The sequence below is a fragment of the Mauremys reevesii genome, linkage group 1 (genome assembly GCF_016161935.1).
Source record: "Mauremys reevesii isolate NIE-2019 linkage group 1, ASM1616193v1, whole genome shotgun sequence".
Lineage (NCBI taxonomy): Eukaryota > Metazoa > Chordata > Testudines > Geoemydidae > Mauremys > Mauremys reevesii.
In genome coordinates, this window is record NC_052623.1 from 29041771 (window position 1) to 29063555 (window position 21785).

Here is a 21785-nt window from a genome sequence, read left to right on the forward strand (position 1 = left end):
GGAGTACAGTTTATACGCTCCATTCTTCAGACATGGCTTCGAAAACCTAGGGTTATTCTTCTGCCCAACAGGAAAAGACCTGCAGCAATAGACTCAGTTTAAGGAACATCCAGCAAAATGATTTGGGTCATTTGTGTTAGGAGTTAGACTGGTTGCCCACTTCTACGGGAACTTGTGCAATTTATTTATACAGTTCTATCAGATACAATCTTCTTTGCTTCATTTGTACCCTGCTGCTATTGTCTCACCACATAGGGAATTGTCTGCACAGTGAAGCCCCTCAAGGAGCTGTAGGGTACATTAATAGCCTGTCTTATAACAGCCATCACAAGAAAACTGATATAGGGTCTTGGTCCTATGACCCATTCATAGAAGATACAAAGTACTCTCAGCTCCTTTCAGAGCCAGTGGGATTTGAGGCCACTTGGCACTTCAGAAGAGGAGCTTGGAACCTTACAGGACATGGGCAATGGGTTGCATACATCATATTACTGATGCAATGTGTGTAAGGGTAGTTTCCACTGACAGCCATGCCGTACTCATACTTTTCTCCAATATCAGATCATTTTAATTTTGAATAGAAAGAAACACAGTCATCCAAAATGAGAGGCTTAATTGTGGTACTTTTGCTCACGGGTAATGGGGTGATACAAGTGCCAAGAAAGAATTTTCCTCCACTGCATAATGGAATTTCTTGGCCTTCCTTTGTAGCTACAACTGTTTGTTAGGAGGATGTGGGGCATAATCCATATGACTGATGGCTCTGTGGGTATGCTTATGCTAAACAGTCTGTTCCACGCTGTATTTAGCTGTGATGCTCAGGGTATGTTTCCCAGACCTGAAGAAAAACTCTGTTTAAGCTCACAAGCTTGTTTCTTTCACCAACAGAAGTTGGTCCAATAAAAGTTATTACCTAGCTCACCTTGTCTGCTCTGTGGGTGGCAACTTGTGGGTTCTGTAAATCAGTGCAAGCTGGGCCATATGTCTGTGTGGGCCACCCCCTTTGACAAATGCCACATGCAGAGATGGTAGGGATGGAACCAGCTGCAGTTGTCTGTGTCGGAGTCTCATCTGTCCCTCTGCTGTTTCAGAATCTGTGCTTCCTGTTCTAACACTTCTCCATATCAGGCCAGAAGTAGGATTTGTAAGACTGCCAACAGTCAATGTGAGAAATCATGAGCAATGCGTATATCAGGGCTTTGTGAGAGATCCAGCTGCTTCTACCTTCTCCAGAGAAAAGAAGGCCCCTGCTTGGGAATCAGCATAGGAGCAGAGGCAGGGAGAGTTGGGAGGGGGAAAATAACTTTTCAGGCCTTGTCTCAGGCCATGATCTGATGTAGCTGCACTGGTTAAAATAAACCTCCAGTGTAGACATGCTACACCAATGTAAACCATGAAAAGCTGGTGACATCAGGTTTACACTGGTGCAGTGCATCCAACCTGATGCATAAGAAACAACCTTTCCAAAGAAACATGAAATTCCTGCCCGGCTTTCAGTGAGGGAATGCATGGTCCTCTGTAGCCCAGTGGAAAAGTGGACATAGATCAATTTCCTAAGGTACGTTGCTAGCTCTGGCTTTACTCAGTGCTATAAGCTTCAAGTAGAAGTGATGGAACATTCATTGGATGTTAAAGGGAAGCGCTCTACCAACAGGCCATGGCATTAAGGGCCAATTGTCCTCAAGACTGACAATTAGTGGACAAGTCCCCAGAACCTCCACATAGGAACAATTAAACTCTTAATGGTGTCTAACTCTTGAACATCATTGCTAGCCAAAGTTGGTGAAAACCTATTACTAAGCTCTTGTAGACTTTGCCATTTACCTAAAGAATTTAGAATGAGGAGTCCTTTGGCACCTTAGAGACTAACAAATTTATTTGAGCATAAGCTTTTGTGGGCTAAAACTCACTTCATCGGACGCATGCAGTGGAAAATACATTAGGAAAATATATATACATAAAGAACATGAAAAAATGGGTGTTGCCATACCAGCTATAACTAGAGTAATCAATTAAGGGGCTATTATCAGCAGAAGAAAAAAACTTTTGTAGTGATAATCAGGATGGCCCATTTTCAACAGCTGACAAGAAGGTGTGAGTAACAGTGTGTGTGAGGGAGAAATAAGCATGGGGAAATATATCTTCCTACTGTATTTTCCACTGCATGCATCCAATGAAGTAGGTTTTAGCCCACAAAAGCTTATGCCCAAATAAATTTGTTAATCTCTAAGGAGCCACAAGTACTCCTCGTTCTTTTTGCTGATACAGACTAACACGGCTACCACTCTGAAACCTAAATAATTTAGTAATTACTTTCCAGGATTGATTCCACAGCATTCTAGAGTGGCCTGAAGATATGTGACTGCATAGGGCTATATGGTTAGGTACAAACTACTGAGTTGAATTCTGTTGTCCCTGATGGTTTACCAGGGGCTTACACAGAACTGCCTCTATTCTCTGTCCCCCTCCACTCTCCAAATGATAAATTGAACTTAGGGGCAAGTCTAGTGTTGGCTAAACTCCGGTTGGTTGACGTTACTGGCATAAAAAATTCTTGGAGGCAGAAGTATTCACATTAGAGGGTGAGACATTCATAAATTCTTGAACAGGTCTGATTCCGCAGTGATGCAAACACACAATCTCCTCTCTTCAGTACCTGCTGGAGAGTCTCTTATCTATAACTCTTGATGTCCATTGCCAGATCCTCTCTGGAACCATGGAGCACAGAAGACGAAAGTGGAATAATTCATATTGTACTTGCCTAAATCCACACCATTAACTAACACTGGCACTAACAGTCAAACAAGAGATAACCAAAGCTTAAGGAATAGCAATCACCTCTCCATGGAGCCCAGTTACATTTGGTAAAATTTTCAAAAACACCCAAGTGATTTATAAGCCTAAATTTTGCTCGTAGGTGCTTTTGGAACTGTTACACATTACCTAAGGGGATAGAGGAAGCATGAGAACATAAAGGACAATGAATCAGAAGAACAGAAATCCCAGCAAGGAGCACTGGTAAACTCCTGAGCATGTTAACAATGTCCTCTTGATTGCTAAAGAATTTCTTTTTTAACAGGTAGAAATGGCAGTGTTAAGAGTGCTAGTGACAATGTAGAATTCAGGCCTGTATTTTCACCTGAGATAGAATTTTGGGTCTTGCTTGCCTGTTTGATTTTTTACATTCTTACTAATATATGTGAATAAAGGAATCCTTACTAATATGTGTAAACAAAGGACAAAGACACTGGGTAAGTTGCTTCTGTCTAGCCAGATGGGTTTGTTAGGATAATGGGAACAGATAAGAACAGTTAAAGTGTTACGGGCATGGTGGGAGTATAATATACGAGCACACACTTGAATACTGCCTCAACTCCTATCTCAAGGCAAGGTCAAGTCGGGAGGGGCAAGGGGGCATTGGGCAAGAAGGTAAAACACTAAAAGGCTAAAGAAATACCTGCCCCTGATAGCACAACCTCACTCCTCACTTCTGGTCTTCTGCTTTCTGTCTGCATGACAAGAACCAGGGGAGAGGGTGAAGGGAAAGCCCTCTAACAGGCTGCAGCAATAAGGTGTGGAAAGCCCAGCAGATCCCAAGTGATTCATGTGGATCCCATGCCTTCCATGGAGCTCCTGATAGGCTCCATAATCTATTTTGGATAGAGGAGGAAGTGCAAGCCCTACCACATCAGTGACAGACTAGTCAGGGAAGATCTCTGTAAATGAGGTCCTGGTGGAGGTTTCCTTGCTGTGAGTCCTGTCCATGGCTTTCCAGCAGGAGAGAGTGTTGCAGCCTATGGATATGAGATGTTAAAGTTTAAAGAAAGGCATAAAGGCAAAGAAAACAATAGCAAAAATAAAGATAATACTGCTGTGTACATCACTGCATTCCTCTTCAAAATCCTTGTGAAGGATTTGTGAATCATTGCCAGTGCTTCTCCTGACAAATCCTACCAGAAGCTAGAAAACATAAATTTCCATCATGGAAACTTCATCTTTTAAAAAGATGTTTTCTTCTTGATTATGTGAAACAACAGGCTTAATTGTGACAATAACCACATACAAATATCAACAGAGGTTGTGCAAAAACAAACATTGCTGCAATTTCCAAGTAAATTCAGTGCCAGAAAGCCAGATTCTGCCACTCTGACTCACAAGGATCAATGTGTTACTATCCAAGCCATCCCACTGAAGTCAATGGCATTACTCCGGGGGGTACGGTTCTACAAATTGCGAGGAAGGGTAATCTGACCCAGAGTAATGATGGATAAAAAATGGGAAAAGTTTTCTAAAAAAAAAAAAAACACTTATTTTTTTAATGAAAAATCAAAATTTGGAAAATTTCATCCAGCGTTAGCCCAGAGTCCAGCGGAAGTTTTCCAGTGCTCACTGTTCAAAGGCCTATATGGATCCATCACCCACCACTTGCTCCAAGTGGTTACTATGCCTTCATTCTCTCCTGATAAGAAAGCAGGTTGCTAATATTTAGGTGTAAAATTAGAATATGCAAGAGAGGCACAGCATGAGCGATGACCCAATCTAGACACTTGTTAAAGAGGTGGCAACCCCTCCCTTGCCACTACTTACAAAGCAGCAAAGACATATTGAACTGTATACCTATTGCCTTTATGGGACACAGAGTGCATTAGATTACCATTTATAGGAGCTATTGAAAAGATTATCATTGCTTCTTGCAAGGGAAAGGTCAAGAAAGAAAGGGATTGCTTTATACCTGCAGAGATGAGGGCTTTTATATTTTTTCCTCTGTGGAAAGTGAAGTGATTCAATACAACTTAATTTAGAAACATTTTTAAGAGCCTATTGTTAAAAAATAATAATAATCCTTCCCCTGGTACATTAAAAATGAATTCTCATGACATTCCACTGGCATGGAAGACGTGACTATGGTACCTTGATGGGAACTCCAGCTTGGTGTATGATAATAAGTGTAATGTGTTGCATACTGTAACCAGTTACTATGGGTTTTATTCATACTACGGTAGAGCCCTGAGACCTCTTTCAGGTTCAGGACCCCATTGTGCTAGGTACTTTATGCTCTCCCTGGCTAACCTGGAGAATACAGCTTCTATATGATTCTGATTGAAGACCTCCATTGACTTCAGTAGGCATTGACACAGGCCATGAATCAAAGTGGTAGAGCATGCTGCTACCGTGGTCCAGATTCTAGCCCTAATGTATACAGCTTATGCATCCCCAGCACAGAACATGCTGCATTCTCCACTTGGGCAAACATTCCTATTAAAATTAATGGGATTTTGGCCTGAGTAAAGGATTATCACAGAGGCCCCGTCACACTTTTTCCTCTGAGACACAGTACAGGCATGACAAAGACTGCGTAAGCTTTGTATCTCACCACTCTCATTAGAACCTTTATTTTGCCTGAATGGAACTCATTAATTCTATGAATTTACCTTATCCGTCCATCTCTCCATTTCTCCAGCCTCATATTTAAGGGTTTCCTTTTTACAGAAACTGCTTTGCCTAGTAGAGAGCCTATATTTGGAATCAGAATGACTTCTGTATCACAAAGTGGCTTATATAGTCTAGCCAAAGGAGTATGGAATCTGGCAGAATTTTACACATCAGAAACCCAGCAGTATACAAAGTATAATATTTTTCAGAATGTTGGTAAAATGACCCAAGTGGCCCTTTAATCCTCAGTTCTCGCCACAGGTATTCATGACCCTCTACGGGCAACTCAAAGAGAGCTCCAGATCCTCAGCCAGAGTTACTCAGCAAAGCTTAACTGAAGTCAGTGAAGCTCCACCAATTTACACCAACAGAGCATCTAGCTTCCCAGAGTCCCTGTCCCTAGAGACTTACAATGTAAGGAGCAAATTCAGCCCTCAGATATTCAGACACCGATGAACATAACAGGATTTATGTGTATTGTGTACTGATGTGCAGAATTTGGCACTAAGCTAGTTGTAGCATCGCAAGGAAGAATGAAGAAATGGAGCAGGGTGGGAAGAATGAGGGATAGAAGAGTAAAAGAACAGAAGTTATGCCTTGGGGCATGCACAGCTTGTTAGTATTTTTCAAATTGTTTAAACTGCTTTTAGGTATAGATTTATTATTCTATGGCACTGATAATTTAAGAGCCAGCAAGCGGGCAGGAGTTATAGAGTGGTGATCACCATTGACAAGCTGGGCATCTGTATATGAGACCTTGGACCTGAGTTTCCTCCATATTATTATCTTTGTTATTTATCATGTTTATTACAGCAGTGCCTCAAAGCCCATGCAAGAATGGAGCCTCATTCTGCTAGGCAGTGTTCAGACATAATGTTCAGACAGTCCTGGCCCTGAGGAGCTTACAATCTAAATATACAAGTGTGACAATCAGAGTCTAGACATCCCATTGGGAAAACAGGGGTCTGAGCCCCAAAGAATAAGCTGTTGAATCAACTGATTGTATACAATAGTACTGTAGTATACAAATATACCAAGTAAGGTCTTTTATGAAAGATGGTGTCACACTGGTGATTAATATTGTGAAATGTCTGTGTTAATACTATAGGAGGAATTATGGATACTCACTGCTATTACGCTTTACAGCCCGTGACCAAACAAAGGGAGAAACAGGTTTTCTCCCAGCCAGGAGGGAAGGTAGCTGTCTCCTTGTGTCTTTAATGAAAATTAAGCATTGTGGAACTAAAACAATGAAAGCCTCATTTACAACAGAGGGATGAGAAGTCCACAGGAAGGGACAAACAGCAGGGAAGAAAAATTTTCTCTGGGGATTGTGATGTTATTGACACAAACTGGAACCAAATAGGGCATTGTGGAAATCAAGGTCCTGTAGTGGCACTGAATATTGTACAAAGGTTGTCATGTGAGGTGTCTATAAAGAGGTTATGTGTAGCCTTTAGGACTAACCTGCTTGCTATATATATATATCTTTTCTTATAGTTTAAGTATTTGGTTTATTGTAATAGATTTATAGATTTATATTAAATTAAGTTTGGCTGTAATGCAAGAGACCTACAGGCCATATCCTGTATGTTAAGCTAAAGCAAAGTTAGCATATCTATATTAAGACCTTTTACTCAGAAATAAATAGATGAGTACTCACGCCTATGTCCATGACCTTTTATTTAGACCAATAGACAATGGGGAATGGCATAGGGGGTTTTCAATGTTGTACCCACAGACTTAACAAGTACACCACAAGAGACTGATGTGCGTACATACCTGTCATCAATACGCACCTACATACTAGCCTATGGGGTAAGTGTACCCTAACACTTCTGTGGGTGAGGAATGAAATTTGGGCATAAGAGGAAGGATTTCCAGCATTTGCCCTATAAAAGAGGTAACCCACCTCAATAGAGTAGCTCCAGTTCTCACTTTACTCCATCTCCATTCTCACTTTACTCTATTCTCACTTACTTCCTCCACTTTATCTATTCTGCCTATCTACGATGACTGCTACTATTAGTAGGCTATACTTGTTCTTAAACTTTAAGTTTCAAAGGAACTAGGCTAAGCTTGGTTTCCCTAAGTTTTATTCTTTGTTTATTAGGTTTTGATTTAAGTTTAAGTTAGAAAATGCTAAGAGCTATCCAAGCTTAATAGGGTTTACTTGACTAAGCACTGCATCCCTCACTCAAGAATTGAGAAACCTGAACCGCAAGGCTGTTCCTGCGTCACTTACCACCAGGTTATCAAGGAAGGGTATGAGTATGTTAACCAAAGCTTTGTTGCATATAATACTATATTATCATATGTATCTTTTGAATAGCAGTAATGCAATTGTAACTTTGTAACTCTGGTTATTTTACCATTTACTTACTATTATTGATTTTAATAAAAAGCTTTAAGGCTAAATCTGTCTCAGTGTAAGCTTCCTGTCGTACCCCTGAGGGTCCTTTGTAAATTCTGTGGAGCCTGATTCAGGACAAGAACTTTTATCTTCTGATCAAACAGATTGGCGAGCCTAGAACCCATACTAATTAATATTAATGATTAATTACTATTGATATTATTAAATTAAGTAAAAATTAAATAAATTTAATTCCCATATTATCCAAATTAATATTAGTACACCCTAAATCAGGCAACATATGATTTGCTGGTTATGATTATGCTATCTGAATGTGTGTATCATTTTTGTAGTTGAAGTTATGACTATTGGCTATGTACTTGTATCTCAATGTGTTTTGATTCTAAGTAGCCTCATTGAAGCATTTGGTTAGCTTCTTGAGAAAGAACTATTCTCAGTAAGTGCACAGTCAAGAAACACTTAACTGACAATGAACTTTGGGATATGCCAATCCACATCAGAGCTTTCCTGGGAACGTTCAAATTAACATGTAAACGATGGTGTTGGCCTGCAAATGAGTCATGCATGGATGGGTGACTTGCCCATGTGACTCCAGCCTCCATCTGGCTGCTGTAATTTTCCACAGGCAGAGAATATAAAAGGCCCTGAAAACCCCTCCATCTTGTCTTCAATACTGCTTCTAACTTCTGGAGGAACCTTGCTAGAAACTGAAGCTCTGAACAAAGGACTGAATGACCCAGCTGTGGATGTACTCTAGAAACTTGATTTGAACCTGCAGTTTATTCCATCACCACTACACGCCTGAACCAAGAACTTTGCCTTTACTGTATGTAATTGATTCCATTTACCCAATCTTGGCTCTCATCTATATTTCTTTCTTTTTATGAATAAACCTTTAGATTTTAGATTCTAAAGGACTGGCAACAGTGTGATTTGTGAGTAAGATCTAATTTGTATATTAACCTGGGTCTGGAATCGGGAGAACCTTTTTTCTTTTACTGGGGTATTGGTTTTCATAACCATTCATCCCCAGGACGAGTGGCACTGGTGGTGATACTGGGAAACTGGAATGGCTAAGGGAATTGCTTGTATGACTTATGGTTAGCCAGTGGGGTAAAATCAAAGTCCTCTCTGGCTGGTTTGGTGTGCCTTAGTAGTGGATAAACCCCAGCCTTGGGCTGTAACTGCCTTGCTCTAAGCAATTTGTCCTGAACTGATACTCTTAGAAGTGTCCCGCCAAAGGCAGCATCATTACAGTGGGATACACTTCAGAAGAATACATTTCAAAGGTTTTCTGGACTATAAAATGAAGGGGAGGGATCCCTTAGTTATCCATCACTTAAAGGACAAAGGGGTCGGGACTCTCTGATTCTGTGATCAGTAGATCCTCTGGCTTCAGGGTCTGATCTAAGTGAGAAAGCTGCTTAGGCAAAGTTGTAGCTTGCTAAAGCTAATTTTTAGGCACTTGATAGTGTGTTATTTTTGTTTTGTTTGTAACCATACCTATCTCTTTTTCTTTAGTATTAACTTAAATCTCTGTTCTTTGTTAATAATGTCGGAGAAAAACATAGTTCTAACTCTCTGGTTGGGTGCAGCAAAGTCAGATACTTTATTCTCAACCAATTGCATAGAGGGAGAAAGTGCGCTAGGACACAGGGTTTCCCCCTCCTAGGCAGGTCTCTCTACAGGTAAACAATTACAGCAAGCATTTATACCTTTATTACAAACAATAATAAGCAGCACTACACAGACAATAATAAGCAACAGCTGCATTTTGTTTATATATAGGTAATCCTGATAACTTATCTTTCTCACTTATTTAGACTCTAGTCTACATTCCATATTTATCTACACACGGTCGCAACAACTTCTCACACAGTTCTTTCCCACTCGCCTCACACAATCCTCGCTTCTACAAATCTTGTGTTATTAGGGTTACAGCTAGCCTGACTCTTGCTAACAGAGACTGTCATGCATTGAAATCCCCTTCAAATCCCTGTCAGTTCTTTCTCTACTTCCACAATAAACTTAGTCTTAGTTTTACTATAAACCATCTCAGTGCTGTGTATTAAGGTAAAGAGTGTGTCCTCAGTTGGGCTAACAGGCTAGTGTGTGTATGTCTCTTTGCAACAGCAGACTTCAATATTTCTGTGAGTGCCCAGAGAAAGGACTGCTCTTTATAGAGAGACATGTCTGAGGAACTTGGGAATTGGGGCTCACTGAATGTTACCTGCAAGGTAAGGTTTGGATTGGCAGAGTGTCAAGGAGTTTGCTGGTTAGGCAGACACACTGATGTGGCAGGGAGCTGTCACAAAGCTTAAGTGCCAACAAAGCTCTCTCTTGCTGAGAGAGAGGGGTAACACAATGGCTTATGGCTCTGGACTCCCTGAAGAGAGTGTGACAACAAGGCAGACACAGGGCAGGTGTTGGGCCATAACTGGAGCTGTGCTGAGAATGGAAATTCTATTGCACACAGAATATCTAGATTTTGAACTCTGACTTCATTCCAAATCAGAATGAAACCTGGAAATTTCAAAATGCTCTGCAAAGCAAAATTCCAAAAAAGAAAATAAACGTGGATCAACTGAAACCTTTTGATTAGACAAAATTGAAAATATTTTGATTTGATTTTGACTGATAGTATACAATATGTAATACAAAATAAGAAAACATTCTAAATGCAAATTATTTCAAGACAAAAAAATAGAAATGTTTCATGAACTTCTTTCCCCATGTTTTCTCCAAAATGTACTTTTGATTAACTTAATACTACTTTGCAAAGCATTTCAATTAGGGCAGAACTACATTCTTGGATGTAAATTGTTTCCTTCAAAGTTTTTTCAAACAGCTGTAGATATAACACACACATATATGATGGTTGGCAAATCTCATGTTAGTTCCATGATTTTTCATGTTTTGCGGGGGAGGGCAGTGGGGATTAGATGGGGAGATAAGCTAGATGGAAAGTGAATGTGAAACCTGTTTTAAGTGACCTCTCAAGGGCTCAAACATACAATTGGTTGCTGAATACAAAGAGAACAGAATTGTACTCAGCACATGTGGGGATAGTTTGAGGTGATCTTTTGAGATGGAAGGTTGCCTATTAAAGATCTTCTTTTGTACAGATTCCGCTGGAGGTTTTGTATGTGTTTGGTCAGTTTCCTTATTAAATTAAGAAACAAACAAACAAACAAACACCCTGCTAATGATAAGCCTGAAAAGTCAGCCTATAGCAGCTATAAGGAATTAATCAGCTTTTCCTGCTTCTTTCCCCAAGGTGAATGCACACCAAATAAATAAATATGAAAACAAGTGTCAGATTTCTTGTATTTTATCCTCCGTCTGTTGAGTTTAATATTTCTGATTTAGCCTTCTAGCCAATTTATTGTAATTGTTTTTTTCCCCACTACTGGATGCAATTTCCTTCAGTTATTATCCTGCTTGAAATTTAAACATGTGCATATAATCTCAAGGTTAATACAGGGCTCAGGGAAAGGAGGAGGAATTGTAATTGATTTACAAAAGCACGACCTCAGCAGCAATATTATTGTAGACGATTTAGAAGGAAATTCTTGTGCAATTCCTTTGGTGACAAGAACTACCCATCCATTTTTTATTAACTAACAGTTCAATGGGGATAATTAGATCCTTTGGAAGACTTTCCCTTATTACATGCAGAGTATCAGAATCGTTGGGAATTAGCAAGAATCCATGACAAGTTAAAAAAAATCTACTTACTACATTCTCACAGGTGCAAGGACTACTCCCTTGCTCGCTTTTTCACTCACGATATTGCTTGAATTTATTACTCATCACATCTCCAACATGACATCAGTAAGGCCTTTTCTAGTCAATCCTTTAAAAGCAGCCTCAATAAGAACGTACTTAATGAGTTAACTGAGGGAATGGAATATATTGGCCTGGGTAGTTTTCTGAAAATGTAAACATATGCATACACATCTTGAGGTGCTACAACTAGCTAGCTGGTTAGCAAAGGGTTAAGTTCTCCTGCTACGAAGATGTTAGCACGAAGGAGAGATTAATTTAGACTGTGTCTCATGCTAAACCGCATCTGCAAGATCAAGCCAATTGACCTGAATGAAATGATTAGGAAAGAAGAACTGGTAGCAGGGGAGGTTTCTGTGAACTGTACACATGCATGTCCCCATTTCAGCCTGACCTACCTAGAAAGCTCTGGGCTCACATTCTTCCTGCCCTCTCAGAATCAACTGAGTACAAGACGCGGTTCTGTCAATGTATTGGATTTGCCCATTCTGGGGAGGAAAAACCTCCAACCTAATTCCTTCCATCAGTAATAACTTCCCAGCTGCCATAACATGTGGGGCTTATTGTCTTTTCCCAGCGCACAGTCATCTATAGAAACCATGGCAACCAGCAATGAGTGCAAAGCCTGCTGGAATTGAATTCCCTGGCATTCCTCCTGATCACCCAAGATTCCTTGGGCCACACCCAGAAGGGGTGTGAGTCTCCAACTCCTTTTTCATCATCATGTGCAGTCGCTTATTGTAATTCAGGTCATCGAAAGCAGTTTAAAGAAAACAAATACAGAGCTCTCACTTCTGTCACCAGTTTAAATCCAGGGCAAAATTTCCAAAAGCAGCTGAGTGATTTAGGCGCCTAAGGCCCATTGACTTTCAATAAGACTTAGGCTCTGACATGCAAAGGTCACTTTTGAAGTTGGCCTTAGGCTCCTAAGTCACTTAGGAGGCTTTGAAAATTGTTCACACTGTCCACTTGCTGTCCTGTGCCAAGAGAGTTTTGCAATATCATCACAGTCCCCAGCACACCTTGATGGGCTCTGAGATTGTACAGCACCTAGCACAGGGGAGCCCTAATTGTATCTGGGTCTTTGGGCACATTTACAGCAAGATGTGATGGTTCAATCCAGTTCTTTGCAGAGAGTTGTCCATGCGCAAAACACCTACCCCTTTGCTTGCAGAGAGAAGCCAAGGATAGAATGAGAAGCAGGGCCGGCTCTAGGTTTTTTGCCGCCCCAAGCAAAAACATTTTGGCTGCCCCCCCCCAGCCCTGAGCTCCCCTTCCCGCCTACCAGTGCCCCCACCCGCACCTCCTGCCGCCCCAGCACTGGGCTCCCCCCGAAACGTGGGATCCGCTACCAGCACACGGCAGCCGAGCCCTGGCCCAGCTGTGACTCAGTCCCCATGCGGGTGGAGCTGCTGAGCGGCGCGGAGCAGGAGTACTTCCAGGTGGTGGTGCAGCTGCGGGGCGGCGCGGGGCAGAGAACATGGCCCCCTCCCTGGGCTTTGCGGCGCTGCTGGTGGCCAAAGTGGATCAGTTTGTGCTCACCGCCCTCACCTCCCGACATGCTGGTGGCCGAGGACCTGGAGAGCCCCTCCGGACCTGCTGCTCTTCAGCCTCACGGTGCCCTGGCCCAGCCGGCGGGAAGGCGAGGATCTCCGGCTGCAGGGCTACGGGCTCAGCACCGACGAGCCCAGCCGGCCGCTCACCTCCTCACACACTCCAGGAGCCCCTCTCGCCACCGCCGCAGCCCGGGCTCGGCTCCAGGGGACCCCGCTTCCCTCCCTCTCCGCTCCTGACACACTCTGGGCAGAGCTGCCCAAAGGATTCAGGGGGCCTGGGGCAAAGCAATTTCGGGGGCCCCTTCTGTAAAAAAAAGTTACAATACTATAGTAACAATTATTTGGAAATGTAAAAAATAACTAGTGAAATACATTAAAAATTAATTTGTAATAATTTGAAAATACACTAAATACATTATTTAAAAACATTAAATGCTTTACTGGTCTGTCTACATTTGCAATTACATAATGGGCTGTTGCTGGGTGATGGTGATGGTTGGTGCCAATGGGCTGTCGCTGCCTGGGGGTGGTGCTGCTGTTGCCCAGGGCTGGGTGGGGAGCTGGGCTCTGGGTTGGGGGGTGCCTGGCTCACAGGGGCTGGGCTCAAGGCTGTGGGGAGATGGGGTCAGGCAGTGCCCGGCTCAGAGGGGCTGGGCTTGGAGCTGGGGGTCAGGGCTGTGGGGGATGGGGTCGGGGAGGTGCCTGGCTCAGAGGGGCTGGGATCGGAGCTGGGGGTCAGGGCTGTGGGGGGATGGGGTTGGGGGGGCCAGGCTCAGAGGGGCTGGACGGTGCCTGGCTCAGAGGGGCTGGGCTCGGAGCTGGGGTCAGGGCTGTGGGGGGGATGGGGTCGGGGGGTGCCCAGCTCAGAGGGGCTGGACTTGGAGCTGGGGGTCAGGGCTGTGGGGGCTGGGGTTGGGGGATGCCCAGCTCAGAGGGGCTGGGCTCAGAGCTGGGGGTCTGGGCTGTGGGGAGGGGGTGCCCAGCTCAGAGGGGCTGGGCTTGGAGCTGGGGGTCTGGGCTGTGGGGTGCCCGGCTCAGAGGGGCTGGGCTCGGAGCTGGGGGTCAGGGCTGTGGGGGATGGGGTCGGGGGGGTGCCCGGCTCAGAGGGGCTGGGCTCGGAGCTGGGGGGGAAGGGGGTCAGGGGGGGTGCCTGGCCCCAGCCCCTTACCATGCCGCTTACCCCCTCTCCTGGACAGCGCTGCAGCGGCATGGTGTCTCCAGTGGGGCCTGAGTTCCCGCCACTCGGCTGCAGCTCGCAGCCCCGCCCCGTAACCAGCTGAGACACTAGGGGATGGGAGAAGAAGGAGGTGGGGGGAGCCTCCGACATATTCATGGGGGCCCCTGCGGAGCCCGGGGCCTGGGGAAAATTGCCCCATTTGCACCCCCCCCCGCCTGGCGGCCCTGACTCTGGGAGCCCTTCTCGCCGCTGCTGCAGCCTGGGCTCAGCTCCAGGGGACCCCGCCTCCTCACACACTCTGGGAGCCCCTCTCGCCGCCACCGCAGCCCGGGCTCGGAATGTGTGAGGAGCCGGGGAGGGAGGGAGACGGGGCCCAGGATGCAGGGAGGGAGGAGGGGTCCTGCTGCCGCTGACGCTCCGAGTCTCCCCAGGGCAGCGCGGCGTTTCCCTGTGTGGGCTGTGCAGGCCCTGCCGGGATGGGCAGGGGGCATGGATCCCGACTCCCACAGTGACAGGGCAAGTGGCTCACGGCAATGCCGCCCCCTAGCAAAAAAATAAAAAATATTAATAAAAAAAGTGGGGGCGGAGTGCTGCCCCTTGGAAAGTGCTGCCCCAAGCACATGCTTGGAGGGCTGGTGCCTAGAGCCGGCCCTGATGAGAAGGAGGGAAGTTACACTTCTCCCTACTAAGGCTACGTCAACACTACAAGCTGGGGTTTGATTTCCCCTGCTCGTTTACACATCCTACCATTAGCACTCATCAAGCTAGTGTGAGTATAAATAGTAGTGAAGCTGTAGAAGCAAGGGTAGCAGCAGCAGAGGCCTGGCTGAGCCATGCCAAGTACATACCTACTGGCAGCAGCACTGGAACAGGGGTTCCAGGGGGCCATGGCTCCATCACTTTTTACCAGCTGTATGGGCGAGCAACACAGGGGAAGGGCACAGAGAGGAGCTAGTCGGGGGACGGGTCTTGGGGGAAAGCAACGGTGCGAGGGCAGGGCCTCAGGGGGGAAGAGCTGGCATGAGGGCAGCAGCTTGGGGGGAAAGGGGCAGTACTGGGGCGGGTGATCAGGGAGAAAGGGCATGTGGGGAGGGCGGGGCCAGGGTTCGGGAGCCAGTGCTATTTATACTGGCACTAGCTGAACGAGAGCTAGCGTAAGTTTGGGTACACGAGCAGGCAAATCACACCGCTAGCTCTAGAGGGGTCTCACAACAAAATTTTTGGTGGCCTCAGAGTGCGGCCACCAACTGTTGCTGGTGGCCGCACTGACAATTTTTCCTAAAATACTTAATTAACTTTAGGAAAAACAAATAAATATGCACATATACATGTCCAAGTCATTGTAATTTATTTATGTAGGGTTTCTTGCAGACCCAACAATAAAATAACGCACGGTTGTCTCTATTCTTTACTGGACCTAAACAGAATAGAAACAAATAAGGGGCTTTGTATGTTCTTGTCTTTTTTGTTGTTTCTTTTGCTTTCTTAGTTGCTTTTTTTTTTAGACGTGCTAGCTAGTAAGTCTGCTTGTGTGAAAAGTGATATTTGTATGTTAATATCTCTTTCACAGTGGCAGAATTGCTAGCTAGCTGGGAGGCAGGGACAAGTGATATTAACAAACATACAGATATCACTTCATAACAGATTTACTCAGCCCTGGCAAGCTGCAGGACAAAATAAACCTTGGATGGGGAGGTGGGTAGGGAGGCAGCGGGGGCTACGGGCAATGGGGGGATAGATGGTGGGCCGAGGGAGGCAGCCATGGCCAGATGCAATAGGGTGGGTGGGTGAGGAGCTGGGGAGGCAGCCGGGGTTGGGACAATGGGGTGGTGGTGAGCCTGCGACTGGAGCCTTGTGTGAACGAAGCCCAGGGCTGGAGGACACAGCGGGGACCAGGAGCAATGGGGGGGGAGGGTGAGCTCAGGGGCTGGCACCCACTGCCACATGGCTGGGTACCGGGGTCGTGATCCCGCAGCCAGATCCTGAAACCCTGCAGCCAGGGGATGGAGCCCACCGCCCGTCACTCCAGGGTTGAAGCCGGAAGCCCAAGCCCCACCTCTCCAGGGAAGGTGAGGGACTCACACCACCTGCCTGTTTCTTTGTTCCAGAGAGGGGCAGGGCCCAGCCCCTGCTGACAGCCCCAGAAGAGGGACCAAGGCTTCCCCCCTCCAGCCCCAATCATTGCCCAGGAGGCTGTGGCCACATGAAAAGCCCTCAGTGGCCACATTTGAGAAACACGGATTGATGTAGCCTTAGTAGGGAGAAGGGTGACTGTCCTCCTGCTCATTCAGTCCTTGGCTTCTTTGTGTAGGCAAAGAGGATAGCCTTAAGTTGGTTCCTCCAAAACAATCTGGGCATGTTTTTCCTAGGAGTGTTGAAAATACAAATAAATAAATGAATAATAATGGGACTAGTATCCCCATTATAAAAACAGCCACCATGGCAATTGTTACTAATTAGCAGCAACAAGGCGAAGGACAAAACAAGGTTTGGTTTTCTTAGAACAGAAACGCTTTAGTTTAACTAAAGTCATTGGGCTCAATATAGGAGTATCGGGGTCAAAATTCAGAGCTTGTGCTATACAGGTTGTCAGACTAGATCAGTGGTTCTCAAACGTTTGTTCTGGTGACCCCTTTCACACAGCAAGCCTCTGAGTGCGACCCCCATTATAAATTAAAAACACTTTTAAATATATTTAACACCATTATGAATGCTAGGGGCAAAGCGGAGTTTGGGGTGGGCACTGACAGCTCACAACCGCCCCCCCCCATATAATTACCTCACAATCCCTTGAAGCGTCCCGACCCCCCGAGCTTGAGAACCCCTGGACTAGATGATGTCATGGTCCCTTCTGGCCTTCAACTCTATGGCACCTGTTAAATGAAGTCTGAGCTATATTTGTCCCTTCAGGTCAATTTAAGGGCCGACTGGCAGGGCAGCATAGGGAAGCTGTTGCCCATGCTGTACTTCAATCTGCTGGGCTGTCAATCTCTCCCTCCCCCTCCCCACGCCCCACCTCCCCAGCCCAAGCACTACATTCAATTTCTTCTAAAGGAATAAAAAAATGACAAACAACATGGCAGAGAGCTCCTCCGTGGATGGCATTTTAGAGGCTGGAGGAGGAAAGACACAGATTCACCAATATCTGCACTCCTGCAGCTGCAGGGTAATTTATAGCAAGGGAATCTTAAACTTGTTTGTAGTTCACTTCACACCGTACATTGATGGAGGAATGACAGATGAGGGCAACCTCCCAGCTCACTGGCAGTTGCAGGGACCACCTTTCTACATGCAAGATCCATGTGGCAGCTGTAGCAATTAGATTCATTTCCCACGTAAACAGATACGATAGTATTTCATGTGTTTAGCTTCTTGGGAGGCAGTTTAGCTGTCGGTAATGAGGAGGAGAAGCCAGAGGAAAGTGAACTTCTCCCAGTGGGCTCTAGGGGTGGGGATGGAGAAGGAAATTCTTCACAACTGTAAAGCTGCTGATCACTTTAAACATGCACATGCGAGTGGGAATCACCAGGATATTTAAACTGGACATATAGTGATTTTTTTCCCCTTTAGCCTGTATCAGATTTACTACCTTATTTATTTTACACTAACTTTTCCCTCATTCCCTCATGGCAAAAAAAAACAAAAAACTTCATTCAAACAGAGAAATGACTCAAAAGCCATTTGGAACCTTTCTTAAATGGTCATTAACCTTCTGCACAACATTCTTCTTTGGCCCATGGCTCCCGTTCACACATTCTCCTCCGCAGTTCCCATCTATCAAATAAATGCAGGATATGCTGCAGAGAGGCGTTCAGGAGCAGAGCAGAAAATTATCCCTATGTGGTTATTTTAAAAACACTTTGCCTTTGAAGTGTTTTTCCCCAGCAGCTCATGATAATTAAACAAAAATACAATGAAAACAGCCTTAAAATTACAAAGAGAGAGAGAGTCCCACAGGGAGGCAAATAGGGGCCTGACAGCTGCCATAAAGATCACATTGTGGGGATGGCCTGGATCAAAGGCTGTCAGAGCACTCTGCAAATATTAGGCCTGATTATACTCATTACACAGGTGTAAACTGGAATAACGCCAGGGTGAATCAGGCGCAGTAAGGCCCAGGAGCCCGGTGCGGTAGCGGTAGCAAGCCCTGTATTTACAGAGAGGTTTGTGCATACTGTATTATATTTGTTACCCTCTCTCAGCCAGCTTGCTTGTCCCAGCCACCTGTTACATCATGTCTTTTTGATTGTCTTTGAGGCAGGGATTGACATTTATCATATGTCTGTATAGGGCCTAGTGTAACACACACTCATCAGTGGGTTACACGAGCATAAAGGGACCCAACCTGGCTATGGCCTGTATGTTCTGCTGCAACAACAAAGGTTAAATGACTTAGGACACAGAGAGTCATTGGCAGAGCTCAGAATAGAACCCAAGAATCCTGACTCCATTTCCTCCTCTTACTACTAGACAACACGTTTCTCAAGCCCACATGACTTTACTTGCCCAAGCTCAGCAGTAAAGCTGAGGGAAAAGATGCTAAATCAGAAATGATCACACTAGGGATAGCAGAGAATTACATAGCTATAGCCATGTTCACAATTTTGTTATTTAAACATACAGGAAATTAACATCTTACGTTGTTCAAATCACATCCCAGAGGTCAGGTGGCTCTGGAACACTGTTGAGGCTCCTCACATTATTTCAACATACAGTTAAACAGCCCCATCTGCATAGGATGGTGATATCACACTGCTCTGATAGCTCGTTGTTACTGACTCCCACCCATCGCTGTAGAGACTACAACACCCAGAAGTCAAGCTGGCTGAAAAAAATAAAATTGATTGAAAAGTAATTTGGACAAAAAATGGCTTTTCCTCAAAAAATGAACTTTTTAATGGAAAAATATAATTTTAATGACATTTTCTGGGATTGGAGGAGGGAGCTCACCAAAAATCAAAAAGTGAAAACTAAGACATTCTCAGTAAAAAAAAAAAAAGTTATTTCAAGTTTCCTAAAAGGAAAATCTTTACAGCATCCACGTGTGTGTGTGTGTATATATATATACAGTTTTTGTCAAAATTTTCTGACTTTTGTTGTTTTCAGGAAAAAAATAATTAAAACCCATTTTAAATAAAAATAACATATTAGATGGGTTTTAGTTATTTTTTTTTCTGAAAACAACAAAAGTCATAGAAAATTTTGACAAAAACAAAACAAAATTAAATTTCCAATGAAAAAACATTTGCCATTGTCCTGTCAGCTCATTAGTTGTCTCCTGAAGGGTAAGTTTTTGAGAAACAAGGATTAAGGACCCACTATGCCTTATGACTTGTTGCTTGTTCCAGAGAGTCCTGTCTTAGGAAGAGTAGAAACCTTAAGGGTCCCAGTGATCTTAACCTCAATGGGGCATATACAGAGAGGAATTTGTTCTCAAAACTGGCTCCCAGATCATTCAGTCTTACAGGCCTAAACAAATACCTTAAACTGAACTTGGAAATAACTGCAAGTCATTTTCTGCCTCAGCTAAGATACCACTTAATATCAGCATCGAATGTGTGATTTCTAGCTGCATATACACAAAGCAGTAATTCAGGGATGAAAACTGATAAAACGCAGCTGTAATTTAAGCATTCATCATGTTTAGGGCCTTGCATTAAAGCTGCAACACTGGACGGGAGCATGATGGGTGAGGTCTCCAGCTCATAATAAACAAATACTTTATCCTAGTATGTCCCTGGCTTGTATAACACCCTCCAAACCTTGCTACAATGATAAACTTCTCTGGTGCAAATTGTGGCTTTTCCTGTGTACACTATAGGCTTGCACCGATGCAGCTAAACTGCTTCCTCGACAACGATGGCTGAAAATTGGGCTAATTAATCCTTGGGATGGACAAGGTCCCAAGATGACAAAACCACAATGTTATCCTCAGTTTATATTTGGAATGTAAACTTCACAGTCTTATGAACTAGAAACTTTCATAGGTTTTAAAAGCAAAGGCCAGAAGGGACCATTCTGACAATCCAGTCTGGCCTTTCCTGAATTAATTCCTGCTTCAAGTACAGCAGATGGGGTTGAATAAGAGCAAATTTTTTAGAACATCCAATCTTCATTTTAAAATTTCCTGTAACTGAATATCTGCTATACAGGGGCGGCTCTAGTTATTTTGCCGCCCCAAGCACGGCAGGCAGGACTGGAGCCTCAGGCCCTTTAAATTGCCACCAGAGCCCCACTGTTGGAGCCCTGGAGTAGGGCTGTGGGGCTCTGGGGGCTATTTAAAAAGTCCGGGACTCCCCTTCCTTCTACCGCCCCAGCCCTTTAAATAGCCACAGGAGCCCCACCGCTTCCCCAGGGCTTCCGCAGCTATTTAAAGGGCCGGAGTGGTGGAAGCAGGGGAGCCACAGGCCCTTTAAATAGCCCCCGAGCCCCAGGCTGCTGCTGCTACCCCGGTGTGGGAGGGAGGAGGAGGGGGCACTCACTGTACAGGGTGGGCTGTACCCCCTGTACCCGCACCTCCTGCCTGCAGCCAGACCCTGCTGCACCCCCTGCCCTGCCCGCAGCCAGCCCCACACCCCCTGCCCTGCCTGCAGCCAGCCCTGTCTCCAGCCAGCCCCACACCCCCTGCCCACAGCCAGCCCTTGCTGCACCCCCCTGCCCTGCCCACACCAGCCCTTCACCCCCTGCCCTGCCCACACCAGCCCCGCACCCCCTGCCCTGCCCACACCAGCCCCGCACCCCCTGCCCTGTCTCCAGCCAACCCCTGCTGCACCCCCCTGCCTGAAGCCAGCCAGTCGCGCACTTCTCTGTCTCCAGCCAACCCCTGCCGCACCCCCTGCGGCCCTGCCTGAAGCCAGCCAGCCCACCCCACCCTACATCCTCCTGTCTCCAGCCAGCCCCGCACCCCTTGCCCTGCCTGCAGCCAGACCCTACCTCCAGTCAGCCCCTGCCCTGCCTCCAGCCAGCCCCATGTCCACTGGTGCCCTGCAGTTCCCAGGGCAATAACCCTGCACACCTGCTTCAATGAGGGGTGGCAGGGAGCGGCTGGGACCCACACATGTGCACACCCTAGGGTGACCAGACAGCAAGTGTGAAAAATTGGAACAGGGGGTGGGGTAATAGGATCCTATATAAAAAAAAAGACCCAAAAATCGGGACTGTCCCTATAAAATCAGGACATCTGGTCACCCTATCACACCCCCCAGGGAGTGGCGGGGACCCACACATGTGAAACAGAGCTCATTTCTAGTTCAGGCCCATCTTTTTAAAAAAGAACTTTAGGTAGGGTTAACATACAGCCGTATTTTCCCAGACATGTCAGGCTTTTTGGTTCTCAAATTGCCATCTGGCAGGAATTTTTAAAAACACGGATGTATGGTAACCCTATTGGTACAAAAAATACATATTGTGGCAGATCCCTTAAATCAGAGCTTTTTATAGGGAACCGGTTGCTAAGAAA

The 21785-nt window shown here is 45.2% G+C and overlaps 1 protein-coding gene across 1 annotated transcript in view; it reads right to left on the bottom strand.

Annotated features, from left to right (window-relative positions):
• The window catches only part of RAB38 (RAB38, member RAS oncogene family), a 62784-nt gene extending 43730 nt beyond the window's left edge, over nucleotides 1-19054 (bottom strand). The window contains exon 1 of the mRNA XM_039507204.1: nucleotides 18966-19054. The gene's annotated coding sequence lies outside the window, so the exon portion shown is untranslated. The remainder of the gene's footprint in view (nucleotides 1-18965) is intronic.
• Between the last annotated feature and the right edge of the window lie 2731 nt (nucleotides 19055-21785).